Source organism: Jatropha curcas, chromosome 8, assembly GCF_041381405.1.
Source record: "Jatropha curcas cultivar XTBG-Jc1 chromosome 8, XTBG_Jcur_1.0, whole genome shotgun sequence".
NCBI lineage: Eukaryota > Viridiplantae > Streptophyta > Magnoliopsida > Malpighiales > Euphorbiaceae > Jatropha > Jatropha curcas.
The window spans coordinates 19,552,787-19,569,035 of NC_143158.1; positions in this window are offsets into that span (position 1 = coordinate 19,552,787).

Genomic DNA, 16,249 nt, shown 5'->3' on the forward strand with positions numbered 1-16,249 from the left:
CAGAGGGGAGCACACCCAGGCCATGCTCATCAGCACGGCCGTGCCACGATCAGACCAACTCATTTATTGGCGCCCCTATTTAAAGAGCACGCCTCCAAACCTTCTCTTTTCCATCTAGCACGCCCTAGCCGTCAACTCCTTTCTCTCAAACTTTCTCTTTTCTTCTCCCTTTTCTCTCAAATCAAACACTCTCCACCCAAAATTTTCACATAATCAACTCCAACAATGCCTCCTAGATACAAATGTAGTAGACCCGCATCATCCGTTGCTGCTCGGAAGCGTTCGACTACGCGATCCTCCACGGCTCCTCAACCTCCTTCACCTCCTGAAATTCCATTCGAATTTGCCTCATCCGATCAACAAGAAAGGTACACAAAATTATCTCTTCAGCCTATTTTACCGAATAGATTTATCGATGAGGCTGCCTTAGCGCAAGTGGGTCTTAGGGATATTGTGTTAGACCCTCTTAAGAAAATAGGATGGGGGAAATTTCTTGATATGAAGGACTTAGTTTATGCCCCTCTAACTCTAGAATTTCAGAGTTCCTATCACGCTTTTATTCCATTACCGCCTAATTCACCACCAAGCAGGGTTAACTTTAGGCTTCTGAGTCAAGACTTTGAATTAACTGTGAATGAAATTAGCCACATTTTTGGGTTTCCTACAGACAATAGCCAGATACAAATATCTAAGGATTTTAGTGCACGAAATACTTGGCAAAATTTGACAGGTGAAGTGAATTATAATCCTAGATATTCTAAAGCATCCAAATTAAAAAAACCTTCTTTGCGCTACATTCACAAATTCTTATCTAATTCCATTTTTGGAAGGAGTGAAAGCGATGGGGTGCTAAGTTTGAACGAATTATATTTTCTGTGGGCTATTGAGAATGGAGTTTTATTGAATGTTGGTTATTGGCTCTGCCAAAAATTTGGAAAGGTGGCTGGAGCTGCCAAAGGGGCCATAATGGTGGGATGTTTTGTAACCCGGATTGCTAGATACTTACAAGTTTGGAACCCGGCTAGGCCAATTTATGATTGTGTAGGAGGAGGGCGTGGTACTAGACTGGACCTAGATGTTATGATACATATGAAACTGATTGAAAAAGTCGGGGATACATATCAAGTAGTGGGCGCCCCAGAAGCTAATCCTGATGATACAGGAGCAGAAGCAGCCGGTGGAGCTAACATGGAAGAGGATAATCCTCCTCCTTTTCCTTCTTCTTTTGGTGCAAGTACTTCCGGTGTCGGTCCATCGTTCCAAGGCACAGCCAACATGTCGAACGATGAAGTCCTTGCAAGAATGATGTCTCGGATGGACCTCTTTAACACGCGCCTTAAATGTATGGAAACGATGATCGCAGACCGTTTCCAGTCCATCGAGATTATGAACGACAGTCTTGATTCTCAGATGGACACCATGCAAGGCCAACTCCAGACCATCCTCCAGCTTCTGCAACCACCTCCACCACCAGAGAATTGACGGATTTCTCACTTTTCTTTGTTTTATTTTTGTTTATTTGTTCTAATACATTGTCTTGGTTGCTTTCACTTTAGTTTATTTGTTATTTGAATTTTTATAACTTTTTAGTAGTTTGTTTTGTTCTTAATGTTTAGTTGCTCTTTTAGCTAAGACTCTTCCCACACCCGTTCTATTGTATTGTTCAATACAATGTTGGTAAGATTTCTTCTTCTCTCTTACTGCTTTCCTTCTAGTAATGCAATAAGTTTGGGGAATTTATGCACATTGGGGACAATGTGATTGATTGAATTGGGGGAAGGGAATTTTGGCAAAAATTTTTGTTTTTGTTTAACATTTTTGGAATGATTACAAGTAAGCTTGAAAGTTCTCATGTCTAGTAATGAGTGTTAAATATAGTCGATTCTAAATTCTAGCATATTTAAGTTTTGAATTTGAATTTTTGACTCAATCATGTTCATTGATCTAAACTATTTGTTTCTAGACTTTTAAAACACTGATTTTTATGAAAGTTATGATATAAAGGTGTGTTTTACTCTAAAGTATTTTAAACCTTGGCATTCCTAGAACAAAAATTAGAACTTCCTTCGAGGCGAGAAATTTAAATGTTTACATCTTGAAAGAGATGATTTAGGCAATTTTTGTTGACACCTATATAGCCTAAACTACCTAAACAAAAATATATGACCTTTGAAACCCACTTTGAAGCTTTAAACCGTACAATTTTCTTCTTCACCATAAATAAACCAGGCCATTAAAGCCAAATTCAAATCTCTTACCCTAAGTACAAAGGATTGTATGATTAAAAGATTCGACTTTTAATTAGAATATAGCAACAAAGAGGGAGAATTCATCAATCAATACTAGCAAATAAAGAAAAGAGGAAAGAATCAAGAAAGAGGCACATGCAAAGCAATCAAAAGAATGCAAGAAGAATGGTAAAGCAAGTAAGAATAGTGCCAAAATATTAAGAAAAGACCTTGCACAAGATGCCTCTAGCTAGTAAGAAAGCTTCAAAACCAACACTCCCTAGAACTAGTAAAAGTTTAATTAAAATAGAATCTTGAATATTATACATTCTTTTGTACTCTTTGACTACCCTTTTATCCTTTCTTTTGATTAAGCAAAATTTGCACCAAGAAAGCCCCATTACAACCCAAAATAAAGACCTTTTGATCTTTTAATTGTATGCATTTAAATCGTGGAGAAAGAATGACTAATTCTGCATATGGGAATGCCACTATTGCACTATCAATTGTCTTATTTTTGAAAGGTTGAAAATTCTTTAGATAATTCATGTCCTATTTATCATAAATTGAATAAATATTAGTGTTGACAATCTCTTTAAACTTGTGTTTTACTCAATGAATGTGTTTTATTCAAAAATAAAAGTCAAACTTAAGTATGATTAGCATGGAGAACGATTGAGTTTATTCACTTGTTTACTAATCATGATATCATGAAAGATTATGGAAATCATCTCCAACCATGTTAAACTAGTGTCGTCAAATTATTTTTCCTTTAGTTTTGTTGCTTGAGGACAAGCAATGGTTTAAGTTTGGGGAATTTTGATAAGTGTAAATTTTATAGTGTTTTTAATATAGTTTTTATTAGAATTTTAGTAAGTTTTTACTTCTTTAATTTAATTTTAAATCACTTTTAGTATAATTGTGTTTAAAAGCTTCCTTGGTCTTTAATCTGCTTGATCTAAGAGAAAATTGCAGAAATTTGGCGCAGAAAAGAACTTTAGAATGCAAGGCACTCAGCTTCTAGCACGCCCAGCCCGTGCTAAAAGGTGTGAATACTCAAATTTTGAGGCTCAGGGGACTAACATGGTATGTGAAACTCTTTAAATGGAGGAAAGCACGCCTGCTACAGTACCGTGCCATTTGTTTTGACTTTGCTACAGTAACTTTGACTTTGCTACAGCAACTGTGCAAACTGTCCGACCGGACCGAAGGCCATTTTGGACATTTACTCGAAGTATGCCAATATGGTACTTAAAACGTCCGGAATGTCGCAACGATCACGGAACAGGTCCCGGAATATTTTTCGGAGAGCCGGAACTCCCGAAAACTCCTCCGGAGTGAAAAAGCACAAGTAACCGCGGCCGAGCACGGTGGCTCCGGCCACCGTGGCACCTGCCACCGGCACCGGCGGCACCTGTCGCCGGCCACAGCGGCACATGCCACCGGACCGCCAGCGGCACCTGCCGCCGGACATCCGGCGGCACCTGCCGCCGGCACCGGCGGCACCTGCCGCCGGACCGCCGGCGGCCCCTGCCGCCGGCGACCCGTTTTGGCCTATAAAATGGCCTCTCCCCCTTCATTTTTGACACCCCTGTCTGTGTTGACGGACGATCTTTCTCCCTCCCACGCTCCTTGCGATTTCTTTACCGCTTTTTTGCATTTTAATTCAATTTTTTATTATATTTTGTTGTGATATTTGGACACTAAAATCAAACAAATTAAAATTAATTAATATTTCCCAAGCGAGGAGCTTAATCTGGAGTTAAGAAGCGGTTTCCGATTAAATCAGGTACGTAAACGAAACTCTGCCTATTTAATTTTAGCACTTCATGCATGCTTCTCTTCTACTCCTAATAATTCTACAACTGCATAAATGCATTCATGTCATCATTAGGCAAACAAATTGCCTCAAGTAAATGAATTTAAGCTAAATTCCCGGTTAATTAATAATCGTGGTAATAAGCTTAAATCCGACAATTTTGGCTAAAGAGCCTAATTAATTAATAACTACGGTTCAACTGCCTTATTTTCAACAAATCCGGCTTAAGTCCAATTAATCAATAATTGTGGCTAAAAGCCTTAATCAATCACGTTTCGACAATAAATTGTGATTAAGCTCGAACGCCCGATTAATTAATAATCGTGGCATTAAAGCCTAAATCGCACATTTTGGCAAACTAATTGCCTAAAACAACACATTTTGGCCAAAGGCCTTAAAATCAACCATTTAGGCGAAAATCGCCTAAAATCAACATTTTTGGCAACAATTGCCTAAATCAAAATCATTTTGGCTAAAAGCCATTAAAATCAACATTTTTTGCAACATGCCTAAAAATCAATCAATCTTTGGCAAAATGCCTAAACAAAATGCACAAAGCATACACACTGATGCACAAAGCATACATACTCATGCACAAAGCATACACACTTATGCACAAAGCATACATACTCATGCACAAAGCATACACACTCATGCACAAAGCATACACACTCATGCACAAAGCATACACACTCATGCACAAAGCATGCACACTCATGCACAAAGCATGCACACTCATGCATTAAGCATACACCTTCAAAGCCCTTTTAAAAAGGCCTATCGAACTACGTTGACTTTGATCTTCCATTCAAACGGAAGTACGTAGGCACGTTAGGGATTTAACCCCGAGCGGCAAGTCAAAATCACATAAACACTTCATTTGGTCCAATTACATCATTCACCTTGCAAAGCATTCATTCATGGTTAGTTCATCAGCATGACATAGTCTCGGGATCCATCTCGGGTTTGCACACCATGCCTTAAACATTGGGTTAATTAATCTAGTAACTAGGTTAATTAAAATTGGAGTCACTCAGGGTTTTTTCCTAGTTTACCCTAAAATAATTAAACAAGGTGGCGACTCACACACTCACGTGCATTTCTATCCTTTATCATATGCATTCATATGCCTATGATATTCGGGGTAGGGGTTCACAGAAGGCACGCCCATGCTAGAAGCCAAGTAAACCAAAGGAGAGACAAAAGAGAGCACGGCCAGGGTGTGTCAAGAGGCACGGCCGTGCTACATGTGAACCCCTACCCCGAATATCATGGCATATGAATGCATGTGACTGAGGCAGAAATGCACGTGAATGTATGAGTCGCCACCTTGTTTAATTGTTTTAGGGTAAACTAGGAAAAAACCCTAAGTGACTCCAATTTTAATTAACCTAGTTACTAGATTAATTATCCCAAATGTTTAAGGCATGGTCTACGAACCCGAGGTGGATCCCGAGACTATGTCATGCTGATGAACTAACCAAAGACGAATGCTTTGCAGGGTGAAAGATGATGTAATTGGTACCAATGAAAAATGTTTATGTGATTTTGACTTGCCGCTCGGGGTTAAATCCCTAACGTGCCTACTTACTTCCGTTTGAATGGAAGATCAAAGTCAACGTAGTTCGATAGGCCTCTTTTAGAGGGCTTTGAATGAGGATGCTTTATGCATGAGTGTGTGTATGCTTTGTGCATGTTGTTTAGGCATTTTGCCAAAGAATTGATTGATTTGATTAGGCATTTGTTGCCAAAAGTGTTGATTTTAAGGCTTTTAGCCAAAAAGATTGATTTAGGCAATTGTTGCCAAAAAATGTTGATTTAGGCGATTGTCGCCAAAAGTGATTATTTGAAAGCTTTAAAGCCAAAATATTGATTTAGGCAATTTAATTGCCAAAATGATGTTGATTGGGCGATTGTCGCTAAAATGATTGATTTAAGGCTTTTTGCCAAAATAAGTTGATTAATTTTAAGGCATTTTGCCAAAAGATCGATTTAATTGTAGGCAACTTGTTGCCAAAACGTGATCAATTAAGGGCTTTTAGCCACAATTATTAATTAATTGGACTTAAGCAGGATTTGTTTGAAATAAAGGCGATTACACCATAGCTATTAATTAACTAGGTATTTTGAGCCAATATTGTCGGATTTAGGCCTTAATACCACGATTGTTAATTAATCGGGCATTTAGCCTAAATTCATTTAATTGAGGCAATTTGTTTGCCTAATGATGGCATGGATGCATTTATGCAGTTGTAGAATTATTAGGAGTAGAAAAGAAGCATGCATGAAGTGCTAGAATTAAATAGGCAGAGTTCAGTTTATGTACCTGATTTAATCGTCGACCCCTTCTTAACTCTAGGTTAAGCTCCTCGTTAAGGGAATTAATTTTGATTTAATTTTAAGTGACCAAGTATCACAACAATAAAATAAAACTAAAATTAAAAAATGCAAGAAAGCAGTAAAGAATCGCAAAGAGCGTAGGGAGAAGGAGCGTCCGTCAACACAGACTGAGTGTCTCAAAACGGAGCCCCAGAGCCATTTTTTATAGGAAAAAACGTGATCCCGGGCGCCCCTGCCGGCCTTCGAGGGCGGGCATGCCCGCCTGGTCTGGGCGGGCACGTCCGCCCAAGCTGGGCGGGCATGCCCGCCTGGCTTGGGCGGGCGTGCCCGCCCATGCTGGGCGGGCGCGCTCGCCCTAGCTGGGCGGGCGTGTCCGCCCATGCTGGGCGGGCGTGCCCGCCTGGCCTGGGCGGGCATGCCCACCCCCGCGGGCGGGCACGTGTGCCTTTTCCCCTTTTTCTTTTTTCGTTCCAGAGGCTTTTTGGGAGTTTCGGACCTCCAAAAAATATTCCGAGACCAATTCCGTGATCCTCGTAATTTTTCGGACATTTCAAGTACCATATTGGCACACTTCCGGTGAACTTTTGAATGACCTCCGGTCCGACCGGACTGTTTGCAGTCCGGAAAAATAGCTCTTTGAGCCTCAAAATTTGAGTATTCACAGCTGCCCCCCACCGGCGACCATAAAAATGATTTATGGGAGTCGGTGGTTGTCTGAAACACAAATTTTGAAGGCGAAAAACAGACGCGTCCAGAAGACCCGCCTTTTGGCTCCTTTTTTCTTCTATAAATAGCTTAAACTTTCATTTTTTCATTCATTTCCATCCTCTTACTCTAAGGCTCTCTCTCAAATTCTCCCAAATCTCTCATCATGGCTTTCTCCGATTATGGCAGCGACGAGGATCTGCTGGAGTCTCTTGAGATCTCTTTCAGTGATGTCGATCTCATGGCGGATGCTGATACTCACGCTTCTATGACCGACATCTTTGCCCAGGTACGCTTGCTTTGTTGGCATATTTTCCATTATTTTAGGGCCAAATTGTGATTTTGGGCCTTAGGCCGAAATGTAATTTTTTGGGCCTTAGGCCGAACTGTGACTTCTTTGGGCCTTAGTCCAAATTGTGATTTTTGGGCCTTAGGCCAAATTGTAATTTCTTTGGGCCTTAGGCCAAATTGTAATTGACTTCTTTTTGTGCTTACCATTTTTATTAGTATGCATGCTAGGAGGGGATTAAGATATCTTTTAGTTAGGAACCAAAGGATAACCTTAAACTGTTTTACCTTTTAGGGTGCATACATTAGGCTGGACGTAGGCGAGTCCTCCATTGCTGAGATCCCGTTTGACATACTTGATCATAATAACCCGGTCGGAGCCATCATTGGCCCTTCTCACCTGGACTTCTTAAGAAACCTCGAGCTGGGTAGGCAGAATTATAAGAGCCTACTGGGCGCGTTGGCTGAGAGATGGTGGGACACCATCAACACTTTCCACTTCCCTTGGGGTGAGATAACGATGACCCCGACCGACTTTTCCTTGATTTCTGGGATTCCTTTTGGTACTCGGCTGATCGAGCTATATGACGATTGGAGGACTGCGGTCACCCCCGACCGAATAACGGAGCTGATAGGGATTGACCTTCCCCGGATTGTTAGACCTAGCTATTCTACTCCCGATCTGAGTGTTTCGAGGCACTGGTTATCTCTCTAGGCCCCTGACATTTATGCCAGACATAGACAGGGAGAGCTAACGGCTACTCAGGTAGCTAGATTCACTCTGTTGCTGCTGTTTGCGTCGTCTTTCTGGTCTAACAGAAAAGAGAAGTTTAATCCCTCTATTCTGAAGAGTTTGGAGGACTTGGCCCATCTTACTGAGTACGACTGGGCCGGTGCTATTCTGAGCCGCATGTATGATGATATGTGCGATCTGAGTCGAGGCCACTGTAAGCTCAGCGGGACCTACTATTTCTGGGAGGTAATGTAAAGAGCATATCCTCATTCTGTGTTGTCTTTTCCTTTTCTTTTCCCCCCCTTTTTATTATTGATCCATTCCTTCATTTTTGCAGACTTGGGCTTTTGAGTATTTTCCCTACCTCCGCCCAGAGCTGACTCATACTGATCTTGGGCTAGGGTTGGTACCTTTGGCTTGGAGATGGTACCGAGCTAATCACCAGTCTGTTCTACGCCAGAAGTCTTTAGGGGATTTGCGGAGCTTCTTCGATACTTGTACCATAGAGCAGGCGAGTGCCCTCTTAATTTCCCTTGGTCGTGTGAAAAATAACAGATTTATTAACACATTTGCTTCCCTTACACAGGCTGAGGTAGGGGCGATGAATACCCGACTCCAACGTTGGATTGAGGTTGATCCCCATTTCGGGCGATCAGAGGCTCTGTCTCGGCGGCGGTTTGTCTTATCACATCCCGTTCTGAGACGTTATTACCTGGGTGAGCGAGTGCACTTCCAGGTTAGGGGTTGCCGCTCCGTTCCTCTTCCTCCTCCTGAGGACATGCGAGCAGGCAAACAGATGGTTCTTACAGATGCCCATACTGAAGGTATCCCACATATGGAATTGATCCGGGGTGGAGATTATGACGAATTCTGCCAGGTGTTTCTGATGCGGCCCATCAGCTCTAGGCTTGACAGTCTCCCGAGGTCGACCCCTTTCCAGCCGCTCGGCACCCGTTCCTCTCGGGCTTCAGGCTCCTCGGCCAGGACTCCAAGGAGGAGGCCTACGTCCCGTCCTTCTTCTTCTACTCCGGTGGAGGGTCCGTCTCGAGCTGGCCCCAGCCATGCGGCTGGTGCCTTCAGGATTCCCCAGGCTATTTCAGAGGCTACCAGGCCAGTCCATCCGGGTTTGGCCAATTTGCACCTTCCATACAGCATTTCCTATTACACTCCTGAGGGTACTTCATCTCTTCGGGAGGTGTCCCTGGAGCGTGTGAATCGCCTGGCTCTTCCTCCTGATGACATTAATGAGGTAATGACTGATAAATCTCTCATAAAAAGGATTTATAAGAGATTTGTATGTATATTGACTTATATATATATTTTTTGTGTGACTTCCAGGTTCCTGACGGCTTGATCAGTCAGATGATGGAGCTAATCCTTGGAATGCAGGAGGAACTAACTTCAGCTTGGACACTGCAGGCTTTTGACGACCGGAGGAGGAGGAGGTCTCGCTGCTGATAGCTGCTAGACTTCCTTGCTTTCCTTTATTTTCTTTCCTCTTTATTTTCCTGTACCGAATCTTGGCCTGTGTTTCTGTACTTAACTTATTTGTACCTGCATTTGATTAATACTGAAAGTATGCACATTTATTAGATTTGAACAGAAGAGAAATCCAATAAAAAAAACACACCTTGCCCCCCCCCCTTTTTTTTTTTTTAAGAACATATCCTTTTGTAAAAAAGAAACAAGAAGATTTTTTTTTTTTTTTTTTTTTTTTTGGGACGCCCGCCTGGGATGACCGGGTGTCCCCTGCCCTGTCTGGGCGGGCGTTCCCGCCCTCCAGGTGGGCATACCCGCCCTAGAGGGCGCGGGCAGCCGCCTTTGGGCGCGACTTTCTAAATAAAAAAGGCTGTTTTCAGCCTTTTTCTCCATTCTAATCTCGAATTCTGTGCCTAAACAGCTATTTTGGTCAATTTTCTCTCTCCCCTCTTTTTGTTTTACTTATTATTATTTGTTTATTTTATTTATTATTATATTTGTTTATTATTTTTTTTAATTAATAAAAACAGGATAAATAAATAAATAAAAAACATGAATCCCTTTTACAACCATAGCATGCATTACTGGACCAGGAGTCTCTCCAAAGTTGAAAAGATCAATTTGGGGAGGTACGAAATTTCTCCTGTTATCACTCTTAGGGGCGTAGTAGTTGACTGGGACTTTTTGCGAGCCTGTATTAGCTTTGGGATCCTGAGGCTCACGTTTTTCGATTTGGGGATATGATGGAGGAAATGTGCCCTCTTTTTGAGGAATTTTTGCGATTATAGGGTGTGATCCCAATGCTCCCTTGGTTAGGCACGAGGTGAAAGTTGGGTATGTTAAGTCTTTTGAGAACTTGTTTCGGTTTAGCCGGCCATAGGCTAAGGCTATGATTGTGGATGATCAGAAGGCGATTCTGCTGCCCCTGATTGATGAATTTTCAGAGACTTGCTTGGACGACCCTGACCGGATGAGGCTGAGGATGCGGGCCCTGGTTTTCTGCTTATTGGCTGGTTTCTTATTCAACCGGGACCCAGGTTTTGGAGACTTGCGGCTTTGTCCCATGGTTTGGCAAATGGAGGATATGGGTTGCATTGGCGGTGTTGTGCTGGCAGAGACCATTAGAAGCCTTGACAGAGCCACTTTAGGGTTCGATGATTGGACTATTTCCCCCATCATTCTCCAGGTATTTTTTTCTATTATCCTACCTCATTCTTCTTCTTCTTTTTAATTTGTTTCTTCGTAATAGAAAAGATCTATTACTCAGGTTTGGTTGAGGGATCATCTTCAAGTGGTGGCTGCTCCTACCTCCCTTCCTTACAATCCTTCCCAGTATCGCATGCGAAAAATCTTGATCTCGCACCCTTCTATTGAAACATGGACTTCGTGGCTGGTTGAATTAGGTCCAAATGAGATACTGTAGTTCATCCCTTGGTACAATATCAGCCGCTTTATTCAAGTCAGCTTCTGCCATTCTCGGGTTTACCTCCTAGGCCTTACCCACTGCACTTGGTACTGCGCTTCGCGCGTTTTGAGGCAGATGGGGATAGATCAGACTATCCCCATTATGGATGATATTTCGACTGATGCTGCCATTACTGCTGGTGTTACCCGAGTTGTCCTTAAAGCTTGGGTTAGAGATCACCGCATGGTGAGACCTTTACCCGATCCTACCAGTGTTCAGACTTCTCCCGAGTACCGGGCCTGGTTCATTGCCGCTGTCTGGCCGATTGAAAGACCAAGGAGGACTGCACTGTTGAGTGTTCTTGAAGGTTGGGTTCAGGCTGATGTTGAAGAGGAGTTTGGGACAGGTGAGGAGATTGTGCTGGCCCCTCGGACAGGCAAGGCTGGGCAGAGTTCAGTAGAAGACTCAGAGGATGCCGCTCCGCGGAGGCGGCGGGATACCTAGACTCTTATGAACTTTTATGATCTTTTTCTTGTTTTGCCTTTCGTTTGGGACTTTGGATTTATCTTTGGATGTATGCTTTACACTTTCTTTTAGTTATTTTGGACTCTCTTGCTTGATTCTGGATTATTTGACTTTGTCATTAGGCATTTGAACTTTCCAAGCATTTGCCAACTTTTATTTATTCAGGCTCTAATTTTTGCCTAAGCCGCCCTTTCGGGTTTTCAGCTTAGCGAGCTACCCCCTTTTGCCTAAGCCGCCCTTTCGGGTTTTCAACTTAGCGGTTCTTTCTTTTCTTTTTTTTTTTATTCGGCAAAGAAGAATGAAATATGAAATGTGTTTTTTTATTAATGCTTAGACCGCGCCCAAAGAGGGCTGCCTACATATCTCCGATACATAATTTCCAAGGAGAATCAGGTCTAATGTAGCTCTTTCTACATTATGCAAATGATTACAACTACACAAAATATCTTCTTAACTGATCTAAATTACACGGATTTGTGAATTCCAAACCATCCAAATCAGTCAAGATGACGGCTCCGCCGGATAATATTTTCTTCAATACGTAGGGTCCGGCCCAATGAGGACGAAACTTCCCACGTGGGTCCAGGATTGGCTGTCTAATTTCTTTCAGGACCAAACAACCTTCTTCGAGTTTCCGGTCTTTAACCTTCTTGTTAAAATGCCGCGCCATTCTTCTTTGGTAAACTTGAGCTTGGTGGATCGCTTGCAATCGCTTCTCATCCATTCCCAAGAGTTGTAAATGATAATTCTCAGCCCAATCTGCTTCGCTGATCTGGCTTTCCCGGATAATTCTTGCCGACTGAACTTCCAGCTCAATAGGCAGTACTGCTTCCATACCATATACCAAAGAATACGGAGTCGCCCCAGTAGGCGTTCTGATAGAAGTCCTGTATCCCCACAAAACATTTGGTAATTGTTCATGCCATGCCCTATGTTTCTGAACTGTCTTTTGCAAAATGACTTTTATAGCCTTGTTCGCAGCTTCAACGGCCCCATTTTTTTGTGGGCGATAGGGTGAGGACTTATGATGTTGAATCTTCTTTTGCTTTAAGAGGTCAGCGAATTCGCCTTGAAAATGAGACCCGTTATCAGTAATGATCTCGAATGGTGTTCCGTACCGACAAAGGATGTTGGCACGTACAAACTGCGCTGCCTTTTTGGCGTTCAAAACTGAAAAGGAAGCTGCCTCAATCCATTTGGTGAAATAATCTACAGCGACCAGGATAAACTGATGGCCATTAGAGGCTTTCGGGTGGATTTTTCCAATTACATCTATGCCCCAAGTTGCAAAAGGCCACGGTGAAGCAATTGGATTTAAATTGACCGGAGGCCATTTTTGCAGCTTAGCGAAAATTTGGCACTCATGGCACTTCCGCGCGTGCCTCACACAATCCGCATTCATAGTTGACCAGTAATAACCTAGGTTCATGATTTTCCGAGCCAAGGCTATACTATGCATGTGTGACCCAGATTCCCCATTATGCACGGAATCCATAATGGTTTGAGCCTCCTCTTCACCAACGCACCTTAGGTGCAAGCCGTTCCAACTTCTTTTATACAAAATTCCCCCAGTAAGGAAGTATCCAGACGCTAACTGTCTTAATATCCGTTGATCAGTTTTGGTGGATCCCTCCGGGTAGGCTTCGTTCTGAAGGTAATTTTGTATATCCCAAAACCAAGGCTTGTCATCTACCAAATGCATGATGTGTGCTGGCTGTTTCTGAAGCCTAATTGTCAGGGGCCGAATAACTTGGTCTCTTTCCACATTAACCATGGAGGCCAAAGTGGCCAGGGCATCAGCGAATTGATTTTTGGCTCGCGGCAGGTAGTGGAAAGATAATTCCTCAAATTGTTGAGCCAATTCGTCTAAGCGTTGTAGGTAAGGAACCAAACGCTCTTCCTTGATTTTCCACTTCCTTAGAGCCTGGGAGACTATCAGGTTGGAATCTCCGAAAACCCTGAGGACTTTTATCTCTTTTTCCAAGGCTGCTTCTAACCCCTTGATGCAGGCTTCGTATTCGGCCTCATTATTGGTACAGTCGAAGTCTAGTTTAACTGCAATTGGGATGTATTCTCCACAAGGAGTTTTGAATACAACTCCAATCCCATTTCCATGGTAGTTCGAAGCTCCATCGAAGTACATCTCCCAGACCTGACTTTCCAAGTTTAACAGGTCTTCGTCGGGGAACTCTACCTTCGGCATTTGGTCTTCGACTGGTAATTTTGCTAATAGGTCAGCCAAGGCCCCGCCTTTTACTGCTTTACGTTGTACAAACTTTAGATCATAAGCCGCAAGCACTGACACCCACTTTGCCATCTTACAGTCAAGAACCGGCCTTTCCATAAGGAATTTCAAGGGGTTCGATTTAGAGATTACGTGTGTAGTGTAAGACAAGAGGTAGTGTTGCAGCTTGGTACAGGCCCAGACTAGAGCCAGACACAACTTCTCTATCTTGTTGTATTTCAACTCATATTCCAGCATCCTCTTGCTAAGGTAATACACGGCATTTTCTATCCTTGTATCTTCTGCTTGTTGAGCTAATATGGCACCCATTGCTTCTTCTGTCACAGACAGGTACAGTAGCAAAGGCTTTCCTAGCCTTGGTGGTTGTAAAACAGGCGGGGATAGCAGGTATTGCTTGACTTGGTCGAAAGCCGCCTGACAATCCTCATTCCATTTGACTGCTACTCCTTTCCTAAGTAGTTTGAAAATCGGACCACAAGTATCGGCCAACTGATTGATGAACCGGCTGATGTACTGTAGCCTTCCTAGGAAACCTCGAACTTCTTTTTCGGTCCTTGGTGCTGGCATTTCCTGAATAGCTCTAGCTTTCGAAGGATCAATCTCTATGCCCTTCCGACTAACCATGTGCCCCAGAAATACTCCGGATGTGGCTCCAAACAGACATTTTGCCGGGTTGAGCTTCAAATTATACTTTCGAAGTCTAAAGAAGAACTTCTCAAGTGCGGTCGTATGTTCTTCGATTGTTTTCGACTTAACCACCATATCATCCACATACACTTCCACCTCTCCGTGAATCATGTCGTGAAAGATGGTTGTTGCCATTCTTTGATAGGTTGCCCCGACATTTTTGAGCCCGAAGGGCATGACCCTATAGCAGTAGGTTCCCCACTCTGTGATGAATGCCGTTTTCTCTTTGTCTGGCAAATGCATCATTATTTGATTGTACCCGACAGCGAGATCAGTCAAGGAGACCATCTCGTGTCCAGCCATTCGGTCCACCAACAAGTCAATGTGCGGCAGGGGGAAGTCGTCCTTCGGACATGCTTTATTCAAATCCCGATAATCCACACACATTCTGACTTTTCCATCCTTCTTAGGAACCGGCACAATGTTTGCTAACCATGTCGGGTAAGCAATGGGCTCTATAAACTTGTTCTCCAGTTGCTTGGCAACTTCCTCCTTGATTTTCAAGGACCATTCTGTCTTTAGCCTTCTAAGCTTCTGTTTCACTGGCTTAGCCTCAGGGTATACTGGAATCTTATGCACCACTATTGCTGGGTCGATTCCCGTGATGTCACTTGCCTTCCACATGAAACAATCGGCAAATTTCTTCAAACATTCACTGACCTGTTCCCTGTTCATACAATCAGATGCAATGTATGTATGTTCATTTTCTTCTTTGCCAATCATTATTTTTTCTTTTTCATCTTTTATTTCATTTATTTGATTATTACTTTTGCTTGGAAATGCTTGGAAAGATAGACACGCAGGGTAATCAAGAATTTGCAAGCCTTTATTGATTATGACGGAATCGTCTTCAAAGATTACATCAAATCTGAAATCTGGATCCTCTAGATCCGACAGGGACGACTCAGAACTAGACTCTGACTCGATTTTAGACTCGGGGTCAAACTCAGACTCAATACAGGATTTGTTTACAGAGGGAGGTACTAGGTTTGACTCGGGAGGGGGTTTGTCAGCAGTGTGCTCCTTCTCGGCGTACCAATTGTCAAGAGGTCCTTCGCTCGGCTTGATTAGGTTGCACAAGTCTTGATTCCCATCACTTCCGGTGATAACTGCAACCTCATCAAAGAGATTAGGCTGCATGAAGTCTTCTACCTCCAGCTCGGTTACTACCTCGGGCTTGTTGCCCCAAACATCCGAGAATATTTCTATCCCAGGCAGCATCTTCTTAACGGTTGGGCAGTAAAAGGGCTCCCGGAAGCCATAGTAAGGAACTGCTTCTCCAGGTTTGCAGAAGTAGCTGTTCAGAGTCAATAGGTAAGGCCGCATCTATATACTTTTATTCCTTCCTCTTCGGGTTTTCTCAGCACGCTCTTCGTCAGTGGGCTCATAACCCAGTCCATAAGTCCCTTCATTCACCGGGCATTCCCAAGCTTGTAGTGCAGGATATGTTTTCCCAGACCTCGCCATAATCATTCCTGGCAAATAGGACATTTTCTGCATCAGAGGAACTATACAGTTTATCTGTACCGTCCCGAAATCAAAGAGAATTCGAGAGTTTGCAGTTTTCCCTTCCATGAACTGTACAGTATCATACTGAAATCCCGAAAGGGGTAGGTTGGCGGCGTCAGGGTTGACCTCAAAGAGAGGTTGGCCCTTTGGTTTTTTAAGCTGATTGTAGTCATCTCCTTGAATGGTGATAACTTTGTCTTCATAGGGGAATTTGACCTTTTGATGTAGGGATGAGGGCACCGCCTTAGTATGATGTATCCATGGCCGACCCAGGAGCAGGTTGAAG